Raw genomic sequence first — 7,896 nt, forward strand, 5'->3', positions numbered from 1 at the left:
TATATTACCTTGGCCCACACATGAGCAATGAATATTTTTCAGTTACTTAGATTCATATTTATCTCTGTGAAGAGTTATTTGTCATTGTGTTCAGTTAATTCCTATGTGCATATTGATATGTAGACTCTTTAGTATTTTATGCTACCTGTAGTTATTTTAAATGGGATTTATCTTTCTATCTCTTCATGTTGGATTGCATTGGTCATAGAGGAAAGTGCTGATGAGTTGTGTGGGCTTATTTTCTAACCTTCAACTTTACTTAAGTTGTTGATTATTTCAAATAGTTTTCTTTAATTGTCTCTAGAATTCTCTAAATAAATTATCATATCATTAGCCAAAAGGACATTGTTTTGCTTCCTTTTTGCTTAAATGTATCCCTTCAATTTCTTTTTCTTGTATTATTGTTATAGCTAGCAATTCTAGTGCAATAATGAATAGTAATGGTAATAATGGACATCCTTCCTTTAGCCTTGATCTTATTGGAAAGGCCTCTAGTTTATCCTCATTATGTATAATGTTGGCTCTTGGTTTTAGATAGACACTGCTTATCATATTGAGGAAAATTCTTTTCATTCTTATACATTCCAGATTGGTTCTTTTAAAACAGGAATTGGTGTGGCATTTGTCAAAAGCTTTTTGTGCATCCAGTGATATGCTCATATGATTTTCATTGCCTTTGTCACTTATGTGATCAATTATGCTTATAGCTTTCCTAATATTGAACAAGCTCTGCATTCCTGGTATAAATTCAGCCCGATCAAAGTGTATGACCTTAGGGATGCTGTAGTCTTGCTAATATTTTGTTTAAAAATTTTGCATTAGTATTCATTAGGGATGGTGTTCCATAATTTTCTTTCTCTGTTTTGACTTCCCCTGATTTGGGTATTAAGACCATATTTGCATAAAAGAAGGAATTTGGTAGGACCTCTCTTTTTCATATTTTGAAAATAGTTTAAGTAGAATTGGAATTATTTGTTTTTTTTAAAATATTCTTTTAGTGCCAATCAAACTATCAAAATTATTTTCTTGACTTGGAAATAAAAATGACAAAATTCATCTGGAAAAGCCAAAGTTCAAGGATATCAAGGGTATCAATAAAAAAAATGCAAAAGAAGGTGGTCTAGCTGTATTATAAAGTAGTAATTATCAAAAAAATCTTGTGCTGGTGAAGAAACAAAAGGTGGATTAGTGAAATAGATTAGGTACAAATTATATTATAGTAAAAAACCACAATCATCTAGTGATAAACCCAAAGATCCAAGTTTTTGGAATAAAACTAACTGTTTGACAAAAGTTCTGGGAAAGCTGGAGAACAATATGGCAGAAACAAGTTATATAGTCCATCTCACAGTGTATATCAAGATAAGGTCAAAATGAGTACATAATTTTACACATAAAAGGTTATTCCATAAGCAAATTAGGAGAGCATGGAGTCGTTTATCTATCAGATCTACAGATAAAGGAATAGTTTAGGGCCAAAGAAGATATAGACAGCATTACAAAATGTAAAACAGATAATTTTGATTACATAAAATTAACACAAACAAAATCAATGCAACCAAAATTATAAGAAAAGCAGAAAACTGGGAAAAATTTTGCAACAAGTATCTCTGATAAAGGCCTTATTTTCTCAAATATATAGAGAACTGTATCAAATTTATAAAAATATAAGCCATTCCCCAATTGGTAAATGGTCAAAGGATAGAAATAGGCAAGTTTTCAGGCAAAGAAATCAAAGTTATCTATCGTCATATGAAAAATACTCTAAATCACTATTGGTAAGAGAAATGCAAATTAAAACAACTCTGAGGTATCACCTCACACCTATCAGAGTGTCTAATATGACAAAGAGGGAAAATGTTGGATGTTGGAAGGGATGTGGGAAAACTGTTGGTGGAGTTGTGAACTGATCCCTCAATTTTGGAGAACAATTTGGAACAATGCCCAAATGACTATAAAACTGCGAGTACCTTTTGATTGAGCTAGGTCTATGTTCCAAAGACATCCAAAAAAAGAAAAAGGATGTATTTATATAAAAATATTTACAGAAGCTCTTTTGTGGTGGCTAAGAATTGAAAATGGAAAGAATGCCTATCAATTGGGAAATTGCTAATCAAGCTGTGGCATATGATTGTAATGGAATATTTTTGTGCTTTAAGAAATGAAAAGCAAGGTGATTTCAGAAAAACCTAGAAAGATATATGTGAACTTGTGGATAGTGAAGTGAACAGAAAAAGGGGAACTTTATACACAGTAACAGCAACATTGCTCAATGAAGAATTGTGAATGACTTAACTATTCTCAGCAATACAATGATCCAAGACAATCTCAAAAGACTAATGATGAAGTACACTATTCATTTCCAGGCAAAGAACTGATATTATTTGAATACTGAGTGAAGCACGTTATTTTTCACTTGCTTTAATTTTTCTTTTGTTTGAATCTTCTTATATAAAATAATTAATATGGATATATTTTAAATAATTGCACATGTAAAATCTATATTTGATTGCTTACCATCTCAGGGAAGAGGGAGGGGAGGGATATAATTTGGAACTCAAAACTTAAATAAAAATGTTAAAAAATTGAAAAAAAAAACCTTACTGACATTTTCTGCATTTTTTTTACATCACTGTAGTATCCCATGTATCCTTTCCTCTTCCTCTCCCTGAGAACCATCCCATATGACAAATGGTATTCTTGATTTTCAAAATCCTTTGCGAGCTGTTCCATGGCCTAAGAACAGTTCATATTTTTCTGGGAGGCTTTGGATGTAGGAGCTTTGACTTTGTTGTCTTCTTCTAGTTTTTATGTTTTGTTCTTCCTTGTCACCAAAGTAAGATTGTATATTCTGATTTTCCCCTCTGTTTGCTCATTTTTCCAGCCAATTACTTGAATTTTGAGCTCTTTGTCAAGGTAGTTCTCTGCTTCCAATGGGGGATGGTGGTGGTGTACTGTCCCAAGTTTCAGGGGTTTTGTGCAGCTGTGTTCAGAAATACTTCTAGGGATCTGCAAATTTTCACCTCTTCCAAGGTTGTTATGATCAAAGGAGAGGTGTTCACTCCTCTCCTGGTCTGTACTCTGCTCTGTGAGTGACCACAAGCTCTCTTTCCTGCTTTGGAATTGTGAAGAGGATTCTCTCTCCACTGCTGCCACAAGCTCCACCATGACAGCAATCCTCCTTGCCCCAGGACCACCACCCAGATCTAAGCAGGACAAAGCAAGTTAATCCTGCCTCAGCACCAGCAAAGATATCCCTGAAATCTCCCTCTGATCAGCCGCTTGCTTCCCCCTACAATCTATAGGCTTAGAGCTCCAGAAACAGCTGCTGCTCCTACTGTTGTGACTGCCATGGGCTCCTCCACCCCCTCTGCTGCCCTGGGACTAGAGCTAGACCATGCTCCTCTCTCACACATTTCCAACAGGCTTTTTATTCTGACCTTCCAAGTTGTTCTTGGTGTTTTGGGGTGAGAAGTCTGGAAACCTCCACAGATGCCAGTGATTTAATACCCTGAGGTCTACTCAGGCCTGTCTGTTCTGGCATGGCCCATGCTGGACTGAGTTCCACTCCCAACCCTGGGGGATAGAGCCTTCCCATCAACTTTCCAAGCTGTCTTGGGCTGGAGATTTGTTTCACTCCATCATTTCGTAGATTCTGAAGCTCTAGAATTTGTTTAGAGCCATTTTTTACAAGTATTTGGAAGGATTTGGGGGAGAGCTCAAGCAAGTCCCTGCTTTTACTCCATCATCATAGCTCCACTGACATATGGTATTCTTTCAAAGAGGGAAAAATGTTAGCATAACTGATCAATGCATTGAAAAAGTTCAAAAATATGTGCACTGTGTAACACTTGGGGACTTTCCTCCTCACACAAAGTTATATGATGGGTGTGTTTTCCCATATCTTCTCATTTGGGTCCTACTTGATATTTATGCCTTTGTCACACTTACTTTTGAATTTTGGTGTATTTTCATCGTAGTTACTACGTATATTTTTTTCCTGGCTCCACTTGGCTCACTGTGTATTAGTTCATACAGATCTTTCCATGCTTCTCTGTATTCATCTCACACACAACATTTCTTGCAGCACAGTAGTATTTCATTACATTCATGTACTATCTACTTAGTCATTCCTTAGTTTATGGACACTTACTTTGTTTCCAATTCTTAGTTAACACAAAAAGTGCTACCATAAATATTTTGGAGTATTACAGGGACTTTTCTCTTATCAATAGCATCCTTTAGGTATAAGACTAGGAATGGTGTTTCTGCCTCAAAGGTATGAATAATTTAGAGTCACTTTATTTACCTAGTTCCAATTGCTTTCCAAAATGGTTGTACTACTTCACAACAATGCATTAGTGTACCCATCTTTTTACAACCCCTCCACCCTTTACTATTGTTGTCTTTTTATTAATTTCTCCAATTTGCACAGTATAATGTGAAACCTCAGGGTTCTTTTAATTTGTTTTTTTCTTAATATTAGTAGTTTAGAGCATTTTTTTCATGTAGTTATTTTTAGCTCTTCCATTGAGAACTATTTGTTCATATCCTTTGACTACTTATCTTTTGTGGAATGGCTATCATACATACATACATACATACATACATACGTGTGTGCATATAAAGCCTGGACATTAAACTCTTGCCAGAGAAATTTGATACATAGATTTTTCTGATTCAACTCCTTCTCTTCTTATCAAAGGTTCATTAATGTTGCCTGTGCATAAGCTTTTCAGTTTCAAGAAAACCAAGTTATTTATTTAATCTTTTGTAATTTTCTCTCTCTCTTGTTTGTTTAGGAATCCATCTCTTACCCATAGTTGTTAGAGTTATATGATCTACTTCTCTTCTAATTTTGTTGTAGTATACTCTTTAATATTATGCTCATGTATCCATTTAAAATGTATTGGGGAGTGTAAGATGTTAGTCTAACCCTAATTTTTTTCAGGGTGCCTTCCAGTTTTCCCAGCAATTAAAAAAAACAAATAGGAACCTTTTCCCTAGGAAGCTTGTTTTTCACTTGATCAAATATTGGGTTATTGAGTGCTATTATTTTTCACTCTTCCTTGCCTAGTCTTTCCCATTTATCTCTCTAAATTCTTTACCCAATACCAAATATGTTGTATGATTGTTGTTTTATGATATAGTTTGAGGTCTGGAAGTGTCATTCCCATTTAGTCCTTGTTTTGTTTTTTTAAAATAATTTCCCTTGATATTTTAGTTACTTTGTTTTTCCAAATGAATTTTATTATCTTATCAAGCTCCTTATTTTTTTGGTAATTTAACTGACATTAAGAATGCAAATTAATTTTAATAGTATTGCCATTTTAATTATGTTGGCATGACCCAACCATAAGCACTGAATATTTCTCTAGTTATTTAGGTTGTTCTTTACTTCCTTAAGAAATACTTTGTAATTGAATTTATATGAGCCTCTCATGTATCTTGAGAGGTCCCTCTCTAGATTTGTTTTTAATCCATTTTGTAGTTATTTGAAATTTGCTTTCCATTTTTATTATTACTTTTTGTGTTTTGATATTATTATTATGTAGAAATGCTGTTGATTTTTGATATTTATTCTGTTGCTACTTTGCTGAGGTTTTTAATTGTCTCAGTTAGTATCTTTGTTGATTCCTAAGGTTTTCCAAGTAATATCATCTGCAAATAGGGATAGTTTTCATCACTTTACCTATTTTTCTCTTTAATTCCTTTCTCTTGTTGTATTGCTACCCTTTCCAGAATTATATATAATAATAGTGGGGGTAGTGGGCATCCTTTCTTCACTCTTGTGTCTATGGGAAAGGGTTATAGTGTGTTCTTATTGCATATTATGCTTGCTTGTGGTTGGAGACAGATGTTTTTTATGATATTATAAAAGGTCCCTCTATATTACAGGGTTCTTAGCATAAAGGAGTGTAATCCTTTGTCAAGGGCTTTTTCTGCATTTATAGAGATCGCCTTGTAGTTTTGAATATTTTGGCTTTTAACGATTAATTATATGGATTGTTTTCCTAATGTTGAACCATACTTGCATCCATAGTTTAATCATAGTGAATGATTAATGGGGTAAATGGATACATTGTGTTGGATACAGTGTTGGTGAAATTTTTGAGTCAATATTCATTAGTGATATTAGTCTATAATTTTCTTTCCAGACTGTATCTTTCCCTGGTTTGGGTCGTAGGGCTATATTTATCTCATAAAAGGATTCTGGTTGGGTTCCTTTTTCTCTCAGTTTTTAGCCTAATTTGTGAAATGTGGATGTTGTTCTTTAACATTTTGATGGAATTCTCCTGCAAGACCATCAAGCCCAGGAGTTTTTTTTTTTTTCTCTTTAGAAGTTCCTTTACACCTTGGTCTATTTCTTTTTTGGAAATTGGGTTAAGATCTTCATCTCATGTTTTGATAGTTTGAATATTTTATACTTTTGAAGGTATTCCTCTTTTTTGTGTGTTTTTAGTTTTGTTAACTTAACTGTGTATAACATAGTTTGATTACTCTTTGTATTTCTTCTGGTTTTGCTGTGATTCACTTTGCCCATTCAATATTTTGTTGATTGATTTTCTACTCTCTTTCATCTGATTAGCTCTGGGTCTATCCATTTTATTAGTTTTTTCAAATAATTTGATTTTGATTTTACTTATCATTTCTGTTTTTTATTTCCAATTTATCTATTTCTCCCCTAATTTTTTAATATTTCCTCCTATTTACTTATTTAAGTTTGTCTATTTGTTCATTTTCTAATTTTTAAAAATGTATATTCAGTTTATTAATCTTCTCTTTTTCTATTTTCTTCATATATGATTATAAAGATATGCTTTTCTCCCAGAGGACTATTTCAGGTGCTTTCCAGAAATTGTTATGTTGATTTATCATTATCATTTAATTGTCATTAATTGTTTCTATGATTTATACTTTGACCCATTGATTATTTAATATTTCACTATTAATTCTCCGTTTGGGTTTGTGTCTTTGTTTGTGGTCTCTGAATCAAATTCTGTTCTTCTTGCATTATTGTCTGTAAAGGATGAATTGGTCATTTCTGCCTTTTTTGCACTGGTTTGCAATATTGTTGTGCTCTTGTGCATGTTTGGTTTTTGTAAATATTCTATGTAGTGCAGAGAAATATTCCTTTTCTGTCCCTAAGGACAGTAAAGTCTTTTAGCTTTGGTTTCTCCAGAAATTTGATCAGTTTCATATTTTCCCTTTTATTTATCTTTCTGTTAGACTTCTCCAAAACTGATAAAGGAATGTCACTGTAGGGAAAATATTGTAGTTCTGACTATGTCTTCTTGAAGTTCAGGTGTTTCCTTTATGAATTTGGATCTTATGGCATTTGGAACATATACTTTTATTATTGATATTGGTTTATTTTCTATGGTTCTCCAGCATAATATAGTTTCCTTTTAATCTTTATTTCTTTGAATGGTTGTTTTTGCTTTGTCTCATAGTTTGATGGCAGCTTCAACTTTTTTATTTATTTATTATTTTTATTATTTTTTAATTTTTTTAAATTTAACTTTTAACATTCATTTTAACAAAATTTTGGGTTCCAAATTTTCTCCCCTTTTGTCCCCTCCCCCACCCCATAACACCGAGTATTCTAATTGCCCCTATCACCAATCTGCCCTCTCTTCTATCATCCCTCTCTGCCCTTGTCTCCATCTTCTCTTTTGTCCTGTAGGGCCAGATAACTTTCTGTACCCCTTTACCTATATTTCTTATTTCCTAGTGGCAAGAACAGTACTCAACAGTTGTTCCTAAAACTTTGAGTTCCAACTTCTTTACCTCCCTCCCTCCCCACCCCTTCCCTTTGGAAGGCGAGCAATTCAATATAGGCCAAATCTGTGTAGTTTTGCAAATGACTTCCATAATAGTCGTGTTGTATAACAC

The sequence above is a fragment of the Notamacropus eugenii genome, chromosome 4, assembly GCF_028372415.1.
Source record: "Notamacropus eugenii isolate mMacEug1 chromosome 4, mMacEug1.pri_v2, whole genome shotgun sequence".
Classification (NCBI taxonomy): Eukaryota; Metazoa; Chordata; class Mammalia; order Diprotodontia; family Macropodidae; genus Notamacropus; species Notamacropus eugenii.